The sequence below is a fragment of the Canis lupus genome, chromosome 32 (genome assembly GCF_003254725.2).
Source record: "Canis lupus dingo isolate Sandy chromosome 32, ASM325472v2, whole genome shotgun sequence".
NCBI lineage: Eukaryota > Metazoa > Chordata > Mammalia > Carnivora > Canidae > Canis > Canis lupus.
Genome location: NC_064274.1, coordinates 28,675,719 through 28,702,196, shown reverse-complemented (window position 1 = coordinate 28,702,196; position 26,478 = coordinate 28,675,719). Strand labels below are relative to the sequence as shown.

Sequence of the window (26,478 nt, the reverse complement as noted above, 5' to 3'; positions counted from 1 at the left end):
GGGTTTGTATCAGAAATACTAGAGTTTGACCTTTACTCTATGGGGAAGCAACTCTTGGCAGGAAAGAGCTGTGATAATCCTATCAGTATTTTATAAGGATTTTTCTGCCACGGTTTGAGGACAGACAGGGGACCAAAGGCAGTGGATTGAGTTCGTTCTATTGCAATTGTCCAGGTAAGAGGTCTGAACAAAATGCCACAGAAAAACTGAGGTGTTTATGAACCAAGGGGAATGAGTTAGAGGAAATAAAAAGGCTGACTCCCAGGGTTGACTGAGCCTCTTTCTACTAATTTTTCTCTGGTTTTTTAAATGACTGCTAACATACACACAGAAAGCCATGTGTATAAACGTATGGCCTATACAGCTTCATGGATTATGACAAAGGGAACCCACTCATGTAAACATCATGCAATGGATAATAGCTTGGACTAGTGGGGCCTCAAAGAAAGGCCCACTTGCTTGAGCCAAAAACCTGGAAGTCATCTTTCATTCTTTTCTACCCCTTGTATCACATATCTAAGCCATTAGCAAATCTTGTCAGCTCTGTCTTCAAAATATATCCAGAACTCAACCTGTTCTCACCATCTCCACTGCCATTACCCTACTGCGAGCCACTGCCATTTCCAGCTTAGACTATTGCCATAGCCTCCTGCCTGTTCTCTCTTACTCTTGCCCCCCATGATCTATTGTCCACACAGCTACTGGAATGGTCCTTTTAATATGGGGGTCACATCATGTTACTCCCTGTATCATATCACATTCTGTGACTCTCCCGCTCTGTATTGGTGCTCTTTGCCAAGTAACTTGAGAGTGAACTGCCTCATCCCCCTTGATTCTGGGTTCAGCTTTGTGATTTGCATAGTAGATATGACATAAGTAGATGCTTCAACTGGGTTTAGGCATTAAGGCTTTTTCTTTTGCGAAATTGTGCCAAAGTCTTCTCCCAATTTCATTCAAGTCTGGATTTAAGTCTCACAAGATGCATTGGGTTGGGAGAACCTAATTCATATCCAAAACTCTAGTTATTAGGGTGTCTATGGTTAGTAGGCTCTGCAATACAGGAAGGAGCACAAAAATCAGATTACCATCAATGGGGAAGGATCACTTCCTGATATCACTCTCTCATCCTGCTCCAATGTGCCTTTCCGGATGGCCCTGAACAGTCTTATCCCTGTATTTGCCCACCACCCCAGGATCCCCTGCTTTACATTCTAGCTTAGGGTCCTGGTCAGAATCCCCTTTCCCATGTGCCCTTCCCTACCCACACTGGTCCATGCTAGTCCACTCTGCACAGGGAGTATTAGCCGTCTCTTCCCAAACTCCATAGCTCGCATCAAATAAAAGGGAATCTCTGGTCCTCTCACTGTGCACCTGTCTCCCTGTCTTACCACTGCACTCTGGACTTTATTTGACTGACCATTCCATCTTTGCCTTGTCCTGGAAACTGACCACTTAGTATCATCTTTCTGGCTAACTTTGAATCCCCTAGAGTCATAGTTCAGATCAAAATAATCTCTTTCTCCTGATTTTTTTTCTCACTGTATCAATTATTTGGGAAGAGAACCAACTTATCTGTTAGGTACTGCAGAGTATCCATAGGCCTACAAAAATGTTTTAATGTTAATTTCTTTTAAAAGTAGAAGAAAAAGGGGATCCCTGGGTGGCTCGGCGGTTGAGCGCCTGTCTTTGGCCCAGGGCATGATCCTGGAGACCCGGGATCGAGTTCTGCATAGGGCTCTCTGCATGTAGCCTGCATCTCCTTCTGCCTGTGTCTCTGCCTCTCTCTCTCTCTCTCTGTGTCTCTCATGAATAAACAAATAAAATCTTAAAAATAAATAAATGAAAGTAGAAGAAAAAAGAAAATAATGAAGATAAAATAATTTAATCTGTATCATATTCATCTTTGTATTTGATATTTGTAAAATTTCATATAAATATATACATTTTTAAATTTTATTTTATTTACTTTTAAATGAAGGAAAGGATCCAGGAAGGTGAAAGCTGCTAAGGCTAGCAAAAGTCATAATAGGATCCTGGATGCTTTTGAGGATGTGGCTATCTTTTGTGGGTATATATGTGCTTCAACTTAACTATAAACTCTTTAAAATTCTGTATAATTTTTTTTACATATTTGTCTTCCCTAGAAAAATGGTCTTTTCATTAGAAACCTGTTTTGGGGGATCCCTGGGTGGCGCAGTGGTTTAGCGCCTGCCTTTGGCCCAGGGTGTGATCCTGGAGACCCGGGATCGAATCCCACGTCGGGCTCCTGGTGCATGGAGCCTGCTTCTCCCTCTGCCTGTGTCTCTGCCTCTCTCTCTCTCTCTCTATCTCTGTGTGACTATCATAAATAAATTTTTTAAAAAATTAAAAAAAAAAAAGAAACCTGTTTTGGGGCATTTGGGTGGCTCAGTCAGTTAAGTGTCTGGCTCTTGATTTTGGCTCAGGTCAAGGTCTCAGGGTCTTGGGACTGAGTTCCTCAGGCTCTGCACCCAACGGTGAGTCTGCTTCAGGATTCTCCTTCTCCCTCTGCCTCTCCCCCTCCGCATCCCCACTGATGCTCACTCATGCATGCGCTCTCTCTCTCTCCCTCTAAAATAAATAAATAAATCTTAAAAAAGAAGAAATTTGTTTGAATTGGCTAACCAAATGTAACATGTTCTCCATAATACAGAAAGCTTAGTAGTTCCATTTTCCTTTCTCTATTCTAGGGTCAAAGCCACAGATGAGTAAGCCCCACACAATTGCTTAATCCTTCAGTTCACTGTCTTTCAAACACTCTTGTGATTGAAAGTTCACAATCATTCTCACATGTTATTAGAGGCAAATGAGAGGAGGCAGTAGGTTTTGCTCATTTGCTTATTCATTTGTTCATATAGTGGAACCCTGGCTCCTTTTCTCTTACTAGTTATGTGCTCTTGGCAAGTAATTTAAACTCTCTTTGCCTCAGCTTTCTGTTCTAGAAACTGGAGAATAAATATTAGCTTCCGAGGGCCATAATGAAGAATAAAAGAGATCATCTACATCAAGACCTACTGTGGTGCCTCATAAGCACTCTAGAAATTGTGGCTGTCAATTAATTGGAAAAAATTTGAGTGCCAACATATTTACTGAATTGATATACATTGAAGGAATGAACCAATAGTGATCAAACATCCAAAGGCCTTGTCTAGGTTCTATCTCACCACTACCACCACCCTGCCCCCTGCTCTCCTCTGAGAGCACACATGCTGCTGAAACCTTAGGTTATTCTCACCCAGCTGTGTAAAACAAGCACATCTGTCTTCTGGCCTTTGGTGGAATGTAGGCACCTCGAATGTATCTTACCCTGCCCAGTGTTTGCTGACCAAGGAGAGAATTTGTCAGCATCCCTACGGGGTTACAAAAGAAGTATCCCTGATGGTTGGGGGATGACTGCAAAGGCCACCCTCTGATCTTCCCAGCCCCACTTCTGCCTCCACTTACAGACATTCTCCACAGAGCAGCAGACTGATCTTTTTGAAGCTGTGCATTAAATCACATCACTTCCCTGATTATCCCTTTAAAGGTACCTCTTTGAGTTTAAAGTACAAATTCAATGGCTTGGCAAGATCTCCTCTCCAAGTCATTATTCCCATTCTCCCTCCAACTCCACACTCCAGACTTGACCTTCGTTTTTAGTTCCTCAAGCAGCATGTTCTCTTTATCTCACAGACCTCTCACCTGCCTCCCTTTTGGAGTTCCCTCTGCCAACAGCCATTTTCTCTTTTCTCTTCATTGGCTAAATCCCATCCCAACACAGGGAAATGACTCTGACCCCTAGACCACATTAGATCCCCTGGCTTTGCTCCCCTGAAGCACCTAGTGTTTCTCCAAACAGCACTGGAGTCTACTGTGATTATCTGTTTAATACCTGCCTTTTCCAACAGAAAGCAAACTTTTTTTAAAAAAAATTTTACTTTTTTTTTTTAAGTCACCTCACCCAACATAGGGCTCAAACACAACTCCAAGATCAAGAGATGCATGCTCCATGAACTGAGCCACAGCTCAGAGTATAAATTTTATAGGGCCACTGGTAAACCTGTCTTGTTCATGGACTGTATCTTTAGCACCTCACCCTGTACTTGGTCCATAGTATCTCTCAACACAGATTTGTTGACTGAAAGAATGAATTAATAAATTAAAGAATAAAGTCCTGAGGGAGCAAAACCAAAAATGAATCTCAATGCCAAGAATCAGCCTGCATCCATTAAAGCTATATAAGGCTAGTGCCAGAATAAGAGTATAGGTAACACCTCTTTACTTCAGTTTCCTCATCTGTAAATTGGGGAGGATACTAAAAAGCCTATCTTATAGGGTTGCTGTGAGGATTAAATTAGTTAATAGAAATAAAGCTGGCATTGTATGGGATTATTATATTTACTATTCACATGGGGCATTCTTCCTGGGTAGTGTACCTCATTCCACAGTGAATGAAGAGGCAATTTATTGAAACTAGCCTGCAAAGGAAGGGATATTTGTGGACTGGCAACGTCCAGTGCCCCATCCTAGAAGAGCATACAGCAAGAATGACTGAGGTTGCTACTCCCTGGAGTATCCTGTTATCTATAACACGGTCCAGATTAGAAGGTTATGATCCTGCTCTGTGGAATGCATATAACCCACTGCTGCATTTTCAGTCCATCTGGAGGACTGGGCCCAGTGAGTATTCCATCTTTATCCTCTCTAGTCCCCAAGAATAACACATCAAAGAGCATGTTTGCATCCCTGCAACAGATAACAGCACTGCCATGAGCTTCAGGGCCTGCGCATGCTACAGATAGAATGAATTAATAATTTCACATATTTATAAAATATGAATTAACCTAAGAAATATATAACTCCAAGTAAAATTCTACTTTTTAATACTGAGCAGAGAAAGACACTTTGATAAATGAAAATCTAGTACATTTTCATTATATAGTATCACCATATTGGCATTTATCACAAGAAACATATCACTCCTCTCAGATATATAGATGTTGACACAACAGAAGCATCGGGTTATTTTAGGGGTGTGTGTGTGGGGGGGATCCAGACAACTGACTTTTTAAATTATATTTGATTATTTGGATTTTTTTAACAATAGAAAAGCAAGTAGTATAATCAGTAAGAATTCTAGAGGCTCTAGTGCATTTATAAAAGCACAGTAAATTACTCATAAAGACCATGGAGCATTCACCTTTGTCTTGTGTGTGATATACCATATCTGTGTGGAACCTGGTTCACTTTGATGATACACAGCTATTCTCTCTGAAACCCTGCCTTCTCTTGCTCTGCTCTGTGTTGAGAGCTTCCCTTAATAGCTGAACTGTTTTTCCTGAAGAAGAAAAGGAAGCAGTGTGAGAAATGTACATTAGACTTCTTCCTTTTTCATAATACTGTAGTGATCACTTATATTCATATTCAAAGGTAAACAAGTGGTAAAATTGTAAAGCAGTATCCTATATTAAAAATATCATAGCAAAGAAAAAAATTGCCAGTCTACTCTACAAAGACATAATATACTAAAAATCAACCTTCTTTCTCCTCCTGCCCTTGATCCTAAAACAGTACCTATATATGCAAGGATGCTGTAAGCATGTGGATTATTTATTACTGGGTTTGGGGATTATTTTGTTGCTAAATAGGCTTGAGGGGGGCTATGTATTATCTATGAGATGTTTCCAAATGTTATTAAGGACACATCATTAGAAAAGAGATCAACTTTGTAGCTTAATGTTCTGCTTCCTTACAAAGAATTTTCCAATCAGAACCTGAAATAATACTATATAATTATATATAATAATACACACATATAAATATATATAAGTATATATAAATACATACACACAGGAACTATAACCACAATAGAAAAAATAAGATTTTAAAGAGAAGAAAGTATTAGCATCACCTCCAGGTAAAGAAATATGTGAGCTGGGATGGAAGGCCTTTATATGTAAAGCCAAGAATACTTATTTCCATATTGCAAAATGTGTCAAGCTTTGCAGAGATAATAGCACTGACCGAAAAATGTTAATTATGATAAATCTCCCAGAAACTCCCTGAACTAAAATCTCTCCCTCTACCTCAGGATGGTCTATAGAGCAGACCAAGGAGCTGGCTCCTGCCTTCCTGTCCTGTTCTCTAGCCTTTTCTGAATTCTCCCAGGTAAATTAGAAGATTTCCTTTTGGCATCCAGAAGGACCCAAAGTTACTACTAGAAGCTCCCTAAGGACACCCGCAGCCACAGTCTCGAATAACCAGCCAGAGATTCACCCGGAATCAGGCTTGAGAGCTCCATCACAACTATGGGGCCACCTAGTCTCTTGGCAATGCCACCTGGGCAGATACTCAAGTGTTGTACCCACACACAGAATCACCTGAGAAGGGCCGAGATTCTTTCTGCTCCACACTTTTCCAGCCTCCACATGGTTCTGAGCCAATTCCAGTCTTCCCACTAGCATGCTTGGTGAGCATGTGTTGAGTACAGGATAAAAGAGCAGTGCATAGAAAGAAAGGCTGGAGCAGTGTGTGCTATTGGTACTTGCCAGAACCCTTATTACTGAAACTTTGTCCCACACCTGTTCCTTCACAGCATAAAGAATTACATTGCTGGGGCACCTGGGTGGCTCAGTCTGTTAAGTGGCTGTCTTCCACTAAGGTCATGACCCTGGAGTCCTGGGATCAAGCCCGCATCACATTGGGCTCCCTGCTCAACAGGGAGTCTGCTTCTTCTTCTCCCTCTGCCTGCTGGCCCCCCTGCCTGTTCTCTCTCTCTCTCACTCTTTCTTTGCCAAATATATACATATATAAGTACATACATGCATACAATCTTTAAAAAAAAAAAAAAAGAAGGAATACATTGCTGAATTCCAAGCTGTGATCCTGAAGGATATGTTGTATATAAAGCTTATCTGAAAACAGGGAGAAAGGGAGATGGCCAATGTATAAAAACTACCTTTTATTAGAAATTTCTATTGTACTAAGGGCTCTGCATGTATTATCTCTAGAAGTTTCTATGGTCATTCCATTCTACAGAGGATGAAACTAAAGCTCAGAGACATTAAGTAACTTGCCCAAGATTACACAGCTGATAATATTTGAGTTAGGTTTGAATCCAGATTTTTAAGACCCCATTCTTTTAATCACTAAACCAAACCATACCGCTTAACTTTATAGATTAGGCAAATGTGGACAGTATCAAAAAGAACCCATTTATTGATTTAACAAGGAAGACTTTTTATCAAAATACATAACAAGCTTATCAATAGTGTTTGAAGGAAAACATCATGAAGGCATAAAGATGTTAATTTGTCTTTATATCATACACACACAAAAACATATACACTGTGGTTAAATTAATGGAACAATGCAAACACAGGAAGGCACGTGTAGGGCAGAAAGGCTGTATCATGTGATCAAATGATCTGATTCTGTGGTCATTAGGGTTTTCCTCCAGCCATATGACAAGAACGTACATGGTTAACCCCAGAGGCTACAAACAACAAGGTTGCTGCCTCCTTCTGTGGGTTAATCAAAGAATACTGCATACTAAGTGCAGTATAGTTTCCTGAATGGATCCTGGAACAGAAAAATGAATGGGACAACTAGTGAGACCTGAGTTTAGTTAAAAGTAATGTACCATTGGCAACTCCTCAGTTTTGACAAATGTCCCATGGTTATTTAAAATATTAACGTTAGGACAAACTGGGTGAAGGGAACACAGGAACATTATACTATCTTTAGAATTATTCTGTAAATCTAAAATTACTTCAAAATAAAAATTTCTGTTTGAAAGGTAAGTAAAATTTAGGGATCCCTGGGTGGCGCAGCGGTTTGGCACCTGCCTTTGGCCCAGGGCGCGATCCTGGAGACCCGGAATCGAGTCCCGCGTCGGGCTCCCAGTGCATGGAGCCTGCCTGCTTCTCCCTCTGCCTGTGTCTCTGCCTCTCTCTCTCTCTCTCTCTCTGATGTGACTGTCATAAATAAATAAAAATTTAAAAAAATTATTAAAAAACTCTAAAAAAAAAAAAAAGAAAGGTAAGTAAAATTTAAATGTAAAAATAAGGGCAGCCCCGGTGGCGCAGCGGTTTAGCGCTGCCTGCAGCCCGGGGCGTGATCTGGAGACCCTGGATCGAGTCCCACGTCAGGCTCTCTGCATGGAGCCTGCTTCTCCCTCTGCCTGTGTCTCTGCCTCTCTCTCTCTCTGCATCTCTATGAATAAATAAATAAAATCTTAAAAAAAAATAAAAAATAAAAAAAATAAAATAAAACAAAATAAATGTAAAAATAAGAGAGCACAATGCTAGAAGCCAGGAAATCATGTTTTCTCATCATATCCAAACGGCAAAACCATGCGGGATAATTTTGCAAATGTTACTAATATGGTCACAGAGATGTAAAATTATTGACTGTATATTTAAATAGAGAGAAAGATGATTCTGATAGATTAGAAATATGCAGCAGTTAAGCCAAAATCTTGCTTTGTCTGAGTAATTCATTGGCGAGTTTACCCTCTTGCTAGTACTTTATTAGGAGAGAGTCTCTTTACTGGAGTATTAAAAGAATCTTCTACTAGACACAAAAGAAGACTTGAAGAAAATAGCAAAAGAATACCATGTCCTTGGTCAAAGACTTAACATCCTAAAATTCAATTCTCCCTATGTCAATCTGTAAACTTGACATGTTTCCAACAACAACAAAAAAAAAATTAACTATTTTTGTGGGGGAACTGGATAAGCTGGTTTCAATATCCATAAGCAAGTAAAAATAGCCATGAAAATCTGGGGAGGACGGAGTATTAGGAGAGAGTGTGAGAACAAGCCAGATTTTAAAACACATTATAAAACTACAGTTTTAATTTTTTTTAAATTGAGCGTGGAGCCCAACATGGGATTTGAACTCAGAACTGAGATGAAGACCTGAGCGAGATCAAGAGTCAGACACTTGACTAACTGAGCCACCCAGGCACCCCTAAAGGTATAGTTTTAAAAACAAAATAGTACTAGTGCATGACAAGTCAAACTGATCAATGAAATAAAACAGAATGTTCAGGAAAAAAACCTGAATTCTTGAGGTAAGTTAATATATAACACTAACTTTTCAAAACATTAATGAAAAGATATACCATTCAATAAATGGTGTTGAGGTAAGCAGGTAGCCATGTGGAAAATATTGGTAAGGCTGGTCTTTTACCTTGTAACTCCCAACAAAAATAAATTTCCAGATGTATCAAATATGAATTCATAAGAAAATAGATGAGAACCTGGAAGGATTTTTAAAAATAACCTATTTTGGGAAAAGCCTCTGGTATAAAATAAAACCTTTAAGTCATAAAAGATAAAGACCTGGATATTTGACTACACAAAAATAAAAATTTTCTGCATAGGGTAGGGAGTGAGGGGTTAAAATAAAATACAAGCACCAAACTGGTAAATGTGTTTGTGATTCATATCTCAGAAAAAAGACTAGCATTTAATATGTAAAGATCTATAAGAAATCAATAAGAAAAAGAATAAAACCCAATAAAAAAGTGGACAAACAATATGAACATAAAGTTCACAGAATAAAATACAAACAGCTCTTTAAACTTGAGCCAAGATGTCCTACCAACAAGATATAAGTATACATTAAACTACACTAAGGCACTATTTCACCTTTCAAACTGGCAAAGATCCAGACATTTGACATCACACTGTGTGACCAAGGATGTGAAGAAACAGGCATTCTCAAACATGGCTGGCGCAAGTATAAATTGGTATGATTGTTATGGGAAGCAAGCAATATGATTTCAAACAAAACCACCAGTGCTCATACCTTCCTACATAACAATTCCAATTCTAGTTATTTACCCTCCAGGCACATTCTCACACTTGCAAAATCCCACAAATACAAAAATATTAATAGCCAGATTGTCATGGGTAGCAAAATATTAGAAATTACCTAAATACCCATCAATAGAGGACAGGTTAAACAAATGAGGTAATACCCATGTAATGGAATACTATGCCACAGATGCTCTATGGAGGCTGAGAGGGAAAGTCCTCTAGAATCTACTGAGTAAAAAAAGGAAACAATGAATGACACGCCATCACGGCGGCGGGGAGGGGGAGGTGGTTATACATGGATACAGGGGGACAGCTGGCTGAGGGTACAAATGTAGGAAGAGACTGGGGGACAGAATTTTGTAGGTTTTCTCTGTTGGCCTATTTTATAATGAACATTAATTCCATTTTAAATAAAGAAAATAAACAAAGTTAATTTTATAAGAAACTCAATCAAATGCCCTGTGACTACTCAAACTCATTTCTGAGAAGAAAGTGAAAACAAATAAAACCACCTGGTTCTTGAGGCCCCTCTCCCAGATCCTGAGCTGTCCCCACCCTCTCCCTAGGAAAACAATGTAGTGTTAAACCCTCAAAGCCTCCCAGCTCAGTTGTTAAGGTAATTGTGTTTACTCTTTTCCAAACAAAGTAATTTGAATCAGAAAAGTAAATGTGCTCAGTCTTCAAGCTCTTTGATGTCATCTTCCTCCTTGCTCCAGAGTGTGCGACACCGCCCACAGCACTGCTGCCCAGAGCGTGACACACAAATTCTATAAGCATTGCCATAGCTACACCATTTTGCTTGTGATAATGATGTAAAACAAATAAAACATAAAGAAAATCAAATTTGAAATAAAATAATAGGCCCGAAAAAACACAAGCTGTGGGGTTTTTTCTGCCCTTTGAACACCTGTGGGAGATTATGAAACTTCAGAGTATTTTTAAATTTCATAACAATTTTTAGTGTTGCAGAGTCCCAGAGACAGGACTATTTTCTTTCCTGAAAATAACATCTGATCAAGGCAAATGGTATGTTTGAAACATTAAGAGCCGGCATCAGTACCTCCTGAGCCTATCAGTTGCTTTCCCTCTAGATGACCCTTGTTAAACATCACACCAGCTCTAAATGCGATTTTAGGATTTTAGGTTTCTAAGACTCTGAAGCTGGTGGCTGTTTAGTCATGCAGGCTGGATCTATGCAGGCAAAAGACAGAGCAGTCCATGCTGTATTAGATGAACTACTCGAGCCATCCAAATAAAATCCTCTAGTCTATGAAACACCTACTGTCTCCTCCACCTCAAACCAGCCAGCCATCAGTCCACTCTGCCCACTTTGTAGAGTCCTGGGTCTACTAGCCTGGAGCTCCAGTTTCTTTTAACTGTTCCTTCTCTTTAGCACTCCTTTTTCCCCCTTTTCCTTGTAAAAACACATTTGAAGTTGGAAGGTATTTAAGAAAAAAAAAATAGAAAAAGATTCAAAAGAAATCTGCTAGAATATTTTTTGCTCATTTAACACCCTAAGGTTAAGCTTCTCGAATGGCAATTAAATCCTTGGGTTTGCGTTTTTTTTTTTTTTTAATTCCTTTATGTACTTGCAATAAAAACATTCTTTAGACTTTAGAAATTCTAAATAAAACAAGAACAAAAGAGTGTTCCTTCTTTTCAGCTCTCCACCCAAATGTTACCATTGTAAATCAAGGTAAGAGAGTAAATTAACTGCTGGCATTTAAATGTCTGCTGTCCCAAATATTTATTCATTTCCACTCCCCTAAATTTGTTTTATACAAAACAATGCTCATAAAAGCAATAAATATTCATTCTTTATCTACTAAAATTTTTAGATCAAAGTACTGTGCAGTACAAATCTTCAATAGCAAAAAAAGTAACATTGTTCAGCAGGAAGCCTTCAACTTCCCAATAGCAACCTGACCAAGTGTGGTTCTCATTTATCTCTAAGCGCTGCAGCACTAGGTATAGACATACTAATATGATTACAAATCCATATTTTCATATATACTTTGCAAATAGTGTTTCGCTTACCCTTAAAATGCACACTGTGTTAGCAGCCCTGCCCATTGTTGCACACACCACACCAAGTTATCTTTCTGTGTTTGCATGTTTGCTTCCCACTGCTAGAATGCAAACCCTAGGGAGGAGGTAAATCTCTTCTACCTCTGTTGCCTTAGAGCAGGTTATGCCTTCTGAGGGATGGCAGGGGAGTCCTGTCACAGTAGGGGTGACACGACCTCTTGAAGTCTTGAAAAATGTTCAAGCAGAGGGAAACCACATGACCAAAGGAAACTACATGTAGTTCAGAGTACCCGGAGCCTACAGTATCAACTTGGACCGTATGGCATAAGACTGTTGTGTGAGACAAGAAAGCCCTACGAAGAATCCACAGTGAAGGACATGGACTTCTTAGTCCCTTGTTGTAAGCAAACAAGGGTGTGTTCACTGCACATGTTTTCCTCTTGAAAATCTTTTTCTTTATTCATGTTAATTGGAAAAAAAAAGACCCTATTTCATTGTTAAGAAAAACCAAGTAGTAAAAAAAAAGTGCATAGAATAAAAAGCAAACGACTGTCTCATTTTAGTGTTTACCATAGACTTGGACTTTTCACTGAAGTGTGTTTTCAGCAAAAAAATATCATGATCAGATTTTGTACCCAAATATCACTTTGCGTATAAGGTAGTGGATGGGGTAACTGAAGGCAGAGAGACTCCCCAAGTGACTGGGGCAGTTCTTTCAGACAGAAGAGTCAACACAGGGGGCCGCATCGAGGGGTAGAGACAAGGGCACTTAGGTCTTCATCATTTGCCAGGGTGACTGAGAGGGAGGAGTTGAAAATAACACTTTGATTTCCGCTTCGATTAATGAGTTTGGAAATACAGAAGAAACAGGTTTGTGGGAGGGAAGCAGGAGTATAATCTTAGACCTGATGAGTTTGATGTGGCATGGGATAGCCAGCAAAGCATGTCCTGGATCTGGGGTTGAGGAGAGGGAAATGGAGTAAACTTTGTGTGGTGGTGAGATTGCTCAGGCAGAAACAGAGGAAGGCCTGTACTTAAGAAACAAGCAGAGATGGGGGCCTCTACAAGGAGATGGAGAAGGAGCAGACCTACAAGGGGAGAAAGGAGAGTACAGTCATAGTCAGTCAAGCAGGACAGAACGTCAAGATCAGCAGCGTTAATTGTGGTGGAGGGAACAAGTCATCTCACTCAAGTGAAAACAAGCTTTGTGCTTAGTGGTCATCAGGGAGCTTAACTGGAATGGGTTCAGCACATCACTTATATATATCATCAGAAAAGGACAGGAAGGAAATATAACACAATGTCAACAGTAATTATTTCTGGGCATTACGATTATGGGTGATTATTACTTCCTTCTGTTCCTAGAAAAGAGCTGAGGGGTCAAGGGAGGAAGAAGAAGATGCAATATTCCAAAAGGAAAACATTTAAAAATTATATGGATGAAATAAATTTATTTAACTTGCTCAAACAAGAGGAGATATCAACATTATAGGGAATATGGCATAACGTAACATCGCTACAACTATTTGCTGTCGTGTGAAGGTGCCACAGAAAGCATAGTGGGAAACTCTTTGGTTCCCCCAGAGACCCCACAAAGCCAGCTCAGGAACCCATAGCAGTATATTTGCCAAACTTCAGCCATTTAAGTCCATGACTTTTACCAAATCCTTTTACCACCATCCTATTATTCAATAAACCTTGTATTTAAACCAACTCAAAAATAAATAAATAAACCAACTCACTTTTTAAATTTAAATGGATCCATTTATATCACAACAGTAAATGGAAAATCATTATCATAGTAAATGGAAGGTAACTGAAAAATAAGTATAATGAAAACAAAACCACTGCCAGTAAGTCTAGCAAGATGATTTCAACAACCCAAAGTTTCCAGCCTGAGGCCCGAACTCTGGTCAAAAGGAAGCCCTTACAAGCAAAAGAACTAGTTAAAAGCCTTACTCGTATTGTTTTAACTTGGATTTCTCCAGGAGCAAACTCTGTACTAAGAATTCAGTTGCAAGTGGTTTACTTCAAAAGGTGAGGGAAACATTAGAACATAAATAAGGGAGTTGGGAAGTGAGATAGAAAAGGGAAGAATGCCAATAAATGGTATGTTAATGGGACACCTAGGTGGCTCAGCGGTTGAACATCTGCCTTTGGCTCAGGGTGTGATCCGGGTCTGGGGAATCAAATCTCGAATCCGGCTCCCTGCGAGGATCCTGCTTCTCCCTTTGCCTATGTCTCTGCCTCTGTGTGTCTCTCATGAATAAATAAAATCTTATAAAATAAAACAAACATAAATGGTGTGTTACCAAACCAACAATCACCCTAGGCAACTGAAGCTTAATTCCTCTGGGGAAACTCTGGGAGCCAGTGCAGTAGACATCTCAGAATTAACCCACACAAAGTAGACATCTCAGAATTAACCCACACAAAGCATGAGAGAGCTGGGGTATTTATACACCAACCATTGTTGAAGGCTGATCCTGTAGACATAATTCCCTAGCAATCCTAGGCTACTTTGTGGGCATCACAGCAGGCCCTAGAGGAAAAAGACCTCAGGCAAAGGATACTAATGCTGCAGTTGCTTAGTCTGTCAGGAGTACACTGACTTGATAGAGGTAAAGAGATATTGGGGGGTGGGGGGCAACAGAGGCTGCTAGACACTAGACTGAGATTGAAAGAGAATAGAAAATGAAATAGCTTTCTCATTATTTGAGTCAAGGGAATTTATTCTGGACCTGTCAATCACTCCAACACTCTGGGAAACTTTCAGATACCCTATAAGGCTTAAGGCAGCATAGGAGGGATAGAATCTAACCTAACAACTGTCCAAAGGAGGCTGGCGGAATGTCATCCAAACCTGGCCGCTGAAAAACAGATCTCCTAAAATATTTTAAAATTTAAATGTACTTTCCTCCCTGTCAATTAGAAATAGCCTCATCATATCTGCTTGCCCGATAGAACTATCAAAGATTCTTCTCTGTGGGAGAAAGCCATTAGAATGAAATTGACAACATGGACAAATAAGAATATGAATGGTCATTTTTAAAAGGAATTTTTACTCTTATAAAGGAACCATCAGAGTCCTCCAAGTAATAGCTTTCCTGATTCACTTAAAATATGATTTATGGGCAGCCCGGTTGGCTCAGCGGTTTAGCGCCGCCTTCAGCCCAGGGCATGATCCTGGAGACCCAGGATCAAGTCCCAGGTCAGGCTCCCTGCATGGAGCCTGTTTCTCCCTCTGCCTGTGTCTCTGCCTGTGTGTGTGTGTGTGTGTGTGTGTGTGTGTCATGAATAAATAAATAAAATCTTTAAAAAAATGATTCATTTACAAATATCAAACTGTCTACCCACCCATAGCTCACAACTCTTATAATGGATAAAGTATACAGGTACTGTGTGCTACCAAACTGTGTGTAGGCATTTTTTTTAGATATTCTTTCATTTAACAAATATTTATTGGACTATATACGAGAAACTATTCTAGGTGCATTGAGGTATAGAAGTGAAGGAAAACACAAAAATCCCTTCCCTTCAAGGAACTACTTTCTAGTGGGGAAGATAACCAATAAATAAATAATAGGTATGGGATGTCAACTGGCAAAGTGTTGACAATTAAAGCAGGAAAGGAGGACAGGGAGTACCAATTGCTGCAGTGGGGTTTTCATTTTAAAGATGGTGATCAGAGAAGACCTACTAACAAGGAACATTTGGAAAGACCCAGAGAAAGTGAGGGAATAAGCCATGCAAAGAATTAGAGAAAGATTACTACAGTGAGAGTAAATAGCCTACGTAAAGATCCTGGGGACAGAAACATGCCTGAGAGCTGAGAAACAGCAAGGAAAGTGGTGAGGCTGATGCAGAGCAAGCAAAGGGAAAATCAGGAGTGAGACCAGAAAGTCAGGGGTGAGTGTAGGTCATATAACATCATGTAGGCTATTGTGAAATGGCAAACTACTAGAGCATTCTGAACAGAAGACAGACTTGAACTGACTTAGATTTAAGGGGATCACTCTACTCCGGCAGCTTTGCAGCAATAGGCAGTTGCCTCAAAGGCAGAAATAGAGGGACCAGTTAGGAGAGTATTGCTAAAATCCAGATGAATAATAATGGCAGCTTGAACAGGGTTGGTGAGTAGTTGGCACAAAGGATTTGTAAATAGATAAGATATGGGGAGTAAGAGTGGCAGAAGACGAGACCTCCCAATTCCTAAGATAGAGAACATTACAGAGAAGCAGACTTGGGGGAAGATCAGAAGTTGGATTTTCAACATGTTAAGTTTCAGATAACTACTAGTTACCCAAATGGAAAGGTCTGCAAGCAGTAGGATATGCAAGTCTGTACATAAGGAGCTCGGTCTAGGGTAGAGATAGAACTCTGGGAGTGGTTAGCACCTAGATTATATTTAAGGGCATTGAGACCGACTGAGGTCATCAGCAGAACAAACAGAAGAGAAGGGCTAAGAGGATGAGGCACAGGAGCATTCCACCAACCAGAAGTTAGGGTGAGGATGGGGAACACGCAAAGGTGACTGAGGGGTAGTCCAGGAGGCCAGGAAAGAACCAAAAGTTGATGACATCCTGGAAGCAAGTGAAGAAAGTGTTTGAAGAAAGAGTAATGAACTGTGACAAATGCTGATGATGGGTCAAGTAAAGAGACTGGGAAATGACTAGATTTAGCAGTTTGAGTGGAGAGCTGGGATCAAAAGCATGTCCAGAGTATTCAAGAAAAGAGAAGAAGAATGTATTTATATCTGCTACCTTCTTCGTGTTGGTGATTTTTAGCATTATTTGGAACCTAATGAGATATATGATTTTTTTTTTTAAAAAAGAGTTTATTTATCTATTTGAGAGACAGCACATGCGCACTAGTGGTGGGGAGGGACAATGGGAGAGAGAGAAGCAGAAGCTTCATGGACTAAGCCACCCAGGCACAACCTCTGATTTTTTCCCCTGACAAAATAACATAATTGAATATTAGTTCTATTTAATTGATTAGCTGATTAACTCAGGTAAAAAAAAAAAAAAGTTTTTTTCTTTTGTCTAAGATATGTAATGACTGTTTACTTTCTGCTTTACTTTTTACCTGAACAAAATATTGGCTACAAACTATATGTGTAGTATATATGAATATTTTGCATCTGTAGTCTCTGCAGTGTAGTGACTTGTAGTACATAAGTCAGTAATTTTCTTCTCCTCTCTTTTTCCTCTGGTGAGGCACCAATGATCTGGAAGATGGGGAGATAGTAGAAGAAAAAAAGAAGCCAGCAACTCTTCTGATTTATTTCCAACCTGATGATGGAGTCGGTTCCATTTAAATCCAGTTATCCACATAATGAACATAAAGTCACATTCATCAGTGTTCTCAGTGAGGGTGGCAGTATAACTACTGACTCATGTGCAATGTGAACTGAGTTACCAAAATAAAAAGAGAAGAAGTCCTCTTTCCCTTTAAATTAAATCTTGTGTCATGTTGATCTGAATACAACCCTGTGTTTATAACTATATAAATTAGTTGTAATGTCTGCAGTACCATTTTTATTTGATTGTAAATTCCTCTTTCATCTTATTGAGACTAGAAGAAATTGAGAAAGTGGGATATCACTTGCCCTCCTACATAACCAGAAAGGAGGGCAGATTTATCCAAAGGAGCATAGTCTTAGGCTAGAAATAGAATTATTGTTGCTTTATTTCTTTTTTTGTCTCCTTTTTTTCCCCTTTCAGTAAAAAGGAAACAGAAAAGAGACAGTACAGCTGAAAAAAGAGTTATTTCCATGAAATGTTTCTCCATAGTGCTGGGAACCCTAAGATAACAGTCTTGTATTCAAATGTGAGAGGCAGAAAATGTAATTTACTTGAAGCATTACTTAAAACAGAATAGGTTTTTTTAATCAACCATAGTAAGTGGAATACTCACAGTATCTATAATGTACAATGTCCATTTGATTTTCAACCTTCTTTTTTCACTTTTAGTAATCAAAAAATAGGTACAATGACAACGATTATCATTTAAAATCATTTTTGCTGTCACTGTTGTTGGACTTATGAATATAATTAATACAATATATATGAATATAATTAATATAAAGGAGCATTAGCTCCTGCCTAGAAAACAAGCAAATAAATAAATACCACCTGGTTTACAAGTGAAGTAGAGAGACGAAAAAAAAAAAAGTTAAGTAAACTTCCTCCCCTGCTTCTTTTTCTCAGATTATAATTGAACTTTTATTATTGTTCTCTGTCCAACTGGCCTTCTCATAGAAAGGAATCTTTTTCATTATCTTACTTTTCAGCTCACTTATTATTTCTTACCTACATAGCCACTATGCAAAGGTGTTTCGAACCTGGGTGAGTCTTTCTAGTGACCAATTCACCACCTAGGGCACCAAATCATCTTTCTTATCAGTTCTTAATTCTCTTCATTTTCAGGGGTCAAACTATGAAATTCTCATAGCTCACCAGTGGAAACAGTTTTTTTTTTTTTTTTTTTTTTTTTTTTTTTGGAAACAGTTTATCAAGTGATTTCACACCCCACATGCTGCAGGGGCCATGAAGAAAGGGGGACAGATGAAAGGCATCAAGGAGCAAGACAGCGGCTCAGAAGTGTTTTGCAGTCCGTACTTGGAGTAAATTCTGAATGTTGTTTTCACATTACTGTTTTTATTTCCCTCACAGCATGCAATGTCTTTCTGGACTACCAGGATAGCAATCCAAGAAGTTCTGACACTTAGCTAAGACGGCTGTCTGACCTGAACCACACTACAATGCATTCCACAGTCCTCTTTTGGACAATTCTGACCTGTTTATTGATCAGATTGTTCTGGCATGGGCCTTTGTACCCATATTTAAGTTGATTAAATTTTCCACTTCCTGGAAGTCCAGGTTTATCTTCATGTTAGAGACAGAGAGACAGAGAAAAGACAAGAACGTCAACTATTTCACAATAAGGGGAAAAAACATCAGACTACATCCCGTCTGTATTTTTTAACACTTCCCATAAGAGAAATTCAGGAAATGCTTTTTTTTTTTTTTTTTTACATTGAGTACAATTTTGTGCTACAGGCAGAAGACCCTCCTGTTTGCTGTGTTCAGCTGTATGTATGCAGTGGAGTAGATCACACAGAGCCCAGAGGAATGCTAAAAGCCCAGGAGGCATGTCCTGGAGGCATGCACAAATCCACTATGTTGCTCTCCTGCGTTTCTACACCCACCAAAGATCCTCACATTCCCAAGTCTCTGGGACACAGCTGTCTCTGGAAATCACCCATCACTTCCTTCTCAGTTTACCCCCTGTGGCTCCTCCCCCAAAACATCCGTATCTGTAGCAACCAAGACCTCTTCTGAGGTTCATTGAGACCACAGACATCATTTCATCTATTACAATGAAAAACAATTTACAATACAAATATTTCATTGAATTTACTTGGCTAGTGCTCCAATTTAGCATTTTATTTTTATTTTTTAAAGATTTTTATTTATTTATTCATAGAGACACAGAGAGAGAGAGAGAGAGAGAGGCAGAGACACAGGCAGAGGGAGAAGCAGGCTCCATGTAGGGAGCCTGGTGTGGGACTCGATCCCGGGCCTCCAGGATCACACCTCAGGCTGCAGTCGGCGCTAAACCGCTGCGCCACAGGGGCTGCCCCAATTCAGCATTTTAGTAGCCAACGCAATACTATGAGTCCCATTTTTGCCTTTCCTATAAAGTACACTATTAGCACATTTTCTGAAAAGGCATATTTCAATTTGACAAGTTTATCAGATGGAAAAATTAAATCACAGAAACTTTAAGAGACATATCCAAAGCAGCCCATAAGAAAAGAGCAATCCACAGCATATGGCATTGCACCAAAAGTTAGCTTAAAAAGTTGCTTCAAAAGAAGTTCATTCTCTAGAAGAACTTCCAGGGTAACTGAAATGTTCTGTATTTTAATCAGAGTGATTGTTTCACAAATATATGTCTCTATCAAAACTTATAATAAAGATGTTTCTATAAAGTACTTACAAGTAGCACTCAGTACAGTGTTCTTTTAGTGAATGGAAGTGATAACTCATTCTGCAATGCATGTAGTGAAATGTTTTTAAAAATCATTGAATTGTACACTTAGGACCTGTGCATTTCACTGTTTAAACTTTGCCTCATAAGTAAAAAAGCCTTTTTTAAAAAAGAAATTTTTAAAGATTAATTCATTTTAGAGAAAGAGCACACATGAATGTTGGGGGGAGGGGACAAGGAAGAGAGGGTGAGAGAGAGTCTTAAGCAGACTCTGTGCTGAGCACAGAGCCTGATGTGGGGCTCACTCTTATGACCCTGAGATCACAACCCTGAAATCACCACCTGAATGGAAACCAAGAGTTGGATGCTTAATCAACTGTGCCACCCAGGCCCCCCTTCCAGGGCCCTCCCTTTTTTAATTGCTATAAATGGTCAGAGCCTCTTTGCATTAACTTCTGGTTGCCCACAATTTCATTTGGCCCTAAAATTGTATCTGCAGTGATGCACTGGCTCCCACACTGCCACTGATGCCTGATTCTCTTCTTTTCCTTGGAGATTTATGAATTTCTTTTGATTGTTGCTGTTATTATTGTCAAAATGTCCTAGTACCAGCTCTTTTATTTTTTAAATCTTTTTTACATATTACATTGACATTTTTTATCTTCTACCTTTAATGTTAATTCATTGCATATAAATGTTTTTAAAAGCACAAAGATGAAACTAAAAACCACCCAAGGCTCCACTACTCAGGGAAAACTACTGTCAGCATTTTAGTGTCAAATAGATACTGAGTGACCACTTTGTGGCAAGAGTTGTTCTAGGTACTGGGTAAACTGTAGTAAACAAGACAGTGCCCTTGCCCTCATAGGGTTTACATGCTAATACATGCTATGAAGAATAGGATTTTGTTTGTTTGTTTGTTTAATGAGGCAGAATTGTACTTGCTCTTTTATAATCTGCTTTTTCCACTTAACACAGCACTAATATCTTTTCTTGCAGCAAATAAAAATAATTATATGACATCATTTTCATATCTACATAGTGTTCCACTGTATGGCTTTTTAGAATGTACTTAACAAATCCCCTAGTTCAAATGACCACAACTTTCACCTCTATGAACATCTTATTGACAGTCTTTTGAATATATATATTTTTTTATTTATTTATGATAGAGAGAGAGAGAGAGAGAGAGGCAGAGACACAGGCAGAGGGAGAAGCAGGCTCCATGCACCAGGAGCCCGACGTGGGATTCGATCCCGGGTCTCCAGGATCGCGCCCTGGGCCAAAGGCAGGCGCCAAACCGCTGCGCCACCCAAGGATCCCTCTTTTGAATAAAATTTTAGTGATCTCTTGCTCGCAATATAATGTTTCTTTACTGCATCAGGGTTTCAATTTCTTTTTTTTTTTTTAAGATTTTATTTATTTATTCATGAGAGACACAGAGAGAGAGGCAGAGACACAGGCAGAGGGAGAAGTAGGCTCCATGCAGGGAGCCCGACATGGGACTCAATTCCGGGTCTCCAGATCACACCCTGGGCTGAAGGAGGCGCTAAACCGCTGAGCCACCCAGGCCACCCAGGGTTTCAATTTCTGAAAGGGGTGAAATGATTTTGCAACTGTAAAGTATCTGCCTAAGCCTACGATTAATGCCTTATTAAGGTATTGTGGTTGAAAACTCCAGCCAGAAGACAGAGATTTACTACCTGACCCATGCGTGGCTGAAAGCAGTTGGGGAAGTATAGCTGAAAATGAAGTCTGGGGTGGGAGTGAGAGTGCTCCCTGCTATCTATCTCCTGAGAAATGAGAAGCCTATGATCTTAGGTGACTTGTAGGGAACTTTGAGCTTAGCAGTTTGGCCAGCGGGGAGAACGTCAGTCAAAAAGATATGCTTCAGGAAATCTCAACTTCTATATTTCCTAAAGCTCAATGGTAAATCCACTATTTAGAATGTGAAAACTTACTTGAAGTAACAATTCAACAACATACTTGATCCACAACTATTTGTTGAGCTCCTATTATGTACAAAGCACTACTCTAATGTTCTTAGAGTCATGATTACAATCTCAAGCTAGTTCAGACTTATTTCACTCTCCAATAAAGTTGAAAATCTGTATTTGCCATGAAAAATAGTATATAACAACAAACTGTTATAATACTCTGATACATTTCTCATCATCTACTGTTTTAAGGGAATGGTGCAAGGTAGGGGCTACCAAGATGAATCAGATAAACTCTTGCCATTAAAGAGTTGACCAAACACAGCTAAACTAATACAGTAGACTCTAGCCACATGTGCTGCTGAGCCCTCAAAATGTGGCTCCTCTGAACTGACAGTGCTCTAAGTAAACAACACACCAAATTTCAAAAAGCTAATATAAAGAATATAAAATCTTTCATTAATAAGTTTTTATAATGATTACATGTTAAAGGGTAATATGTCAGATATTTGGATTAAATAAAATATATTATTAAAATTACTTTAACCTCTCTCTTACTAGCTTCTTTTTTTTTTTTTTTTAAGACTTTACTTATTCATGAGAGACACAGAGAGAGAGGCAGAGATATAGACAGAGGGAGAAGCAGGCTCCTTGCAGGGAACCCAATGTGGGACTTGATCCCAGGGATCACGCCCTGAGCCGAAGCTAGATGCTCAACCACTGAGCCACTGAGCCACCAGGCATTCCTCTTTCTAGCTTCTTAATGTAAAACAACCCATGTGACTTACATTATATTTCTATTGGCAGTGCTGATCCACACAACTATAGTTACTACCTATTCAGTGTTTATACTATGCACCAGGTAATTTTATATAAAATATACATAATCTTCCATAAAGGAAGCATTACAGATAAGGAAACCAAGGGTTCAAAAGCAGTATTAATTCATGATTTGACATGTATCCGGTATATTTTCTGTGCACCAAGGACTGTTTAGGTAGTGGGGACATAAGAAAACAAAGTCCCTACTCTCATGGAATTTACGTTCTAGTGGGAGAGGAAGGTAGAAAATAAGTAAGTATAAAAAACATGTCAGAAAAAAAAAAAACATGTCAGGAAATAACAGGTGAAAAATGATGAAACTGTAAAAGAAAAGATAGGGCCCAGAATTGGGGTGAGGGGACAGTAAGGAGTCATCATCTGAGCAGAAGCATGAAGAATGAGTCCTGTGAATATCTACCTAGCCAGGATTTCTGGGCAGAGTCAACAACAAATAAGGGCTGAGGAGTGTGTTTGTGTTTGTGTGCGTGTACACACACACATGCATGTACACTTTGCACACTGGAGGAACAAACAGCAGGAGAGACAGGTGTTGGAGAGCAGTAAGCAGGAGGAGCAGGAGAGGAAGCCAGGAGCCAGTCCGCAGAGCAACTGGGAAGACTCCTCCTCACACTATGAACTGTTTGGGGATGACTTTGACTGCTTTATGATGCATGGACTGCTGCGGGGTGTGCATGGAACCCAGCAAGAGGGGAAGCCAGAGACCAGCTGGAGGCTACTGAAGTAGTACAAGAGAGATCTTCCAGGGTCTATGTGACTCAGCCACTGGAGATTTGCTGTTCCTGCAATACAAAGTAAAATAATCTAAAAATTATTCAGAGAATTTGAACAGCAAAGGTCAAATGGCTGGATAATTCAAGCCTCAAAATATATTTGGGAGTCTGTACAGTTATCTGAACTGGCAGTCAAAAATCATTGTCCAACTTCACAGCATAGTAATTTATCTCTGTCCCTTGCTTTCTGCCAATTTAACCTAAGGGAAGTGGATTTGAAAACTATAATTGGCAGAGTGGGATTGTAGGACCTTTAAATCAAATTCAGATCAGGCAAATTAGCCTCATTTTTGCCAGAGAAAAGTGCTCAGTTGCGCCAGATGACAATTTTGTAGCCTAAACTATTTGCATTGGCTCTGCCTACCTTCTGAATTGCTAATTCTCAGTTTAAGCACAGCTGCACATGCAAGACAGAGTTAAGAACTAGAAGCTGTGTCTTGGATAAGTGTATACATTAGCCTGGATAACTCCACTCTGTGAGTCTGTTTTTACAAACAGAAGTACTTAAAAAAAAAAAAAAAAAAAAAAAAAAAAGAGGATCCTGAAGATCAAATGTTATATAGACCAAAATCCCTTCTCCTCTGGGAGGTAAGTGAAGGTTTAACGTAGATACCCAGTTTCAAATGGAAACAAATACAGATCAATCACAAGGACTCCTAAAAGTCCTATCATGATTAAAAGGATGCTCCATCTTGAACCTCCAGGTTGGTATATTTACTTTGATGGAAATCATTGGAAAATTGTTCAACATGCTTCACTGTGCCTGGGTAGATGTGCTTTCTGGGCACTGGTTGCAGTTCCCGTCAGTCAGGCACTTTCCTGGAACACTAAAATGTATAGATTACACTCAATCAAAGAGAGATTGCCACCACTGTCGCCGAAATTTACACAAATATGCACTGTAACTGAATAAACAATGAAACTAACGACCTTGTTCTGCATTAATCTCCAGATTGCTCTGTTGGTACTGCCCTTGCCTTTGGGCAAGGGAATATAAAAAACAGTGAAAGGGAATAAAGGAGAAAGGAGAGAAAATGAGTGGGAAATATCAGAGAGGGAGACAGAACATGAGAGACTCCTAACTCTGGGAAACGAACAAGGGGTGGTGGAAAGGGGAGGCAGGCCGATGGGGGTTGGGGGGGGATGAGGTGACTGGGTGATGGGCACTGAGGAGGGCACTTGATGGGATGAGCACTGGATGTTATTCTAGATGTTGGCAAATTGAACTCCAATAAAAAAAAAATACAAAAAAAAAAAAAAAAAAAGAAGAAGAAGGTTGTGGCTTTGGCTTCTCACTTCAGACCAGGGATTAGACTCTGGCTCAATGCTGACAGAACCCAAGGTCCTGCCTGTTCAGTCCAGGAGGCCTGAAAAACTACAGGGGCCTCCATCTTAAGAACTTCATTTATCTCAATTCAAGACAGACCTCATAATCATACCTACTGAAGAAACAGATTAATAAAAGTAAGAAAAATCCTTTAACCGTGTCTCCCCATTCAGAGAGTTTATTTTCTCGAAGGTTTTCCTTGAGTATTTTCAGGCCCTCACAAGACAAAAATCCTCAGTGTCTTGGTCTATGTTCTCTCTCCAGGCAAAAATAAATTTTAACGCGGCTGCATCTATAAAGAAGGGTGAAAGGAAGGACTGAAGTTGACAGTGAACTTGATCAGCATTCACTTCTAATCTGGGATATTTGGGGAAAGAAAAATTAGAACTAGAAGGTGTCTCCTAAGTGTCCCATTGCTACAGAGTCCCTACAACAGCATTTGCAAACTCTGAGTGCTGCTACCAGCAGGAGGCAGCCAAAAGAGATGGAACTCCTCAGAAGGACTCTACCTGGGCAGCCTTGGGCCACAGTAAAAGAAGACTGGAACCAGAACCCTGGAAACCTCCCCCTACTCCTGCTTTTACCACTTCATACACAGGTATCACTGGAAACCTTATCTTGGGAGGTGGAGCCCAGGAAATGACCCCATTGGAGGAGTCACCTTAAGTTAGGAAGGATCATGCATGAAGCACACTCAGCTAAATGTCCTAAGTGCTACACAGGTGGCAGCTCCGTCACTTCACACCCAGCCTGAACCATAACCTTTATTGCCTTGTAAACTTGAGATGCCTCAGTCTGAGATATGTAATCACATTCTATTCTGAAACATACATTCTGATGGTATTTACACAGTCCCAAGAAACATCTCTTTACACACTTTTCTAGTCACCTCCTCCCCGTGTACTTAAAGCTGTTGTTAAGTATTTTATCTATCTCATAGGCCATCATACTACTAAGGTCGTTCTCAGAGTTATTACAAGCTGTGTCAACTGCCTCACAAAATAATATTCTGCTTTCGGTGTCATTTGTCTATATCAATTTATCTGTTCATTAAGAGGTAACAAATACTAAGATGATTTTGGTGCTTTTGTAACACAACTGTTGCAGATGTGGAGATGGTCAAAGCATGGGTGTGTATATGAAACCATTCCCATTTACTTCTGTGGTAGAGATTCCTAGTGCCTTAGTCTGATTTTGCAATTTACAGGTCTCCTGAAGAATCATCTTTGCTTCATGAACTACTAATACATTAGTATACACCTTCACATGCATTATCTCACTGAATGCTTACAACAATCTTATCGAGTAGGCCGTTATTACAGCCATTCTGCAGAAAGGAAACTGAGTCTGGGAGAAGTTAAATGCCTTGCCTGAGGTGAGAGCATGACAGGAGTGACACAGCCCACCTCAGACCCAGGATTTCCGACTCTGCATTACAGTATTTCAAAGCAGTTTCTTCATACCAGTTACTTCTGAAACAACAGAATACTGCTCAAGAAATATATTCCAAAGGGGGCCTTGTGGTTTCCTAAACTATAAAGACAAACTTTCTAGCTAGTCTCCTGTAGGAAAAGATCTCAGAACTCTGTCAATAAGAGGATTTTAAACCAGAGACACCAGACAGTGAATGCTTTTATTAAAAACAAAACAAAACAAAAAACAATACTAACATCGGTTTTGCAGGATCTAACTTCTGTGGGAGAAAACTATGTAGTGCACCATATCGTGTGTAGCAAAAGAAGCACTACGTA

At 39.6% G+C, this 26,478-nt stretch overlaps 1 protein-coding gene across 15 annotated transcripts in view; it reads right to left on the bottom strand.

Moving 5' to 3' along the window:
• LOC112671623 (eukaryotic translation initiation factor 1-like) overlaps window positions 1–26,478 on the bottom strand; it is a 141,262-nt gene that overhangs the window by 106,933 nt on the left and 7,851 nt on the right. The gene's annotated exons all lie outside the window — the stretch shown is intronic.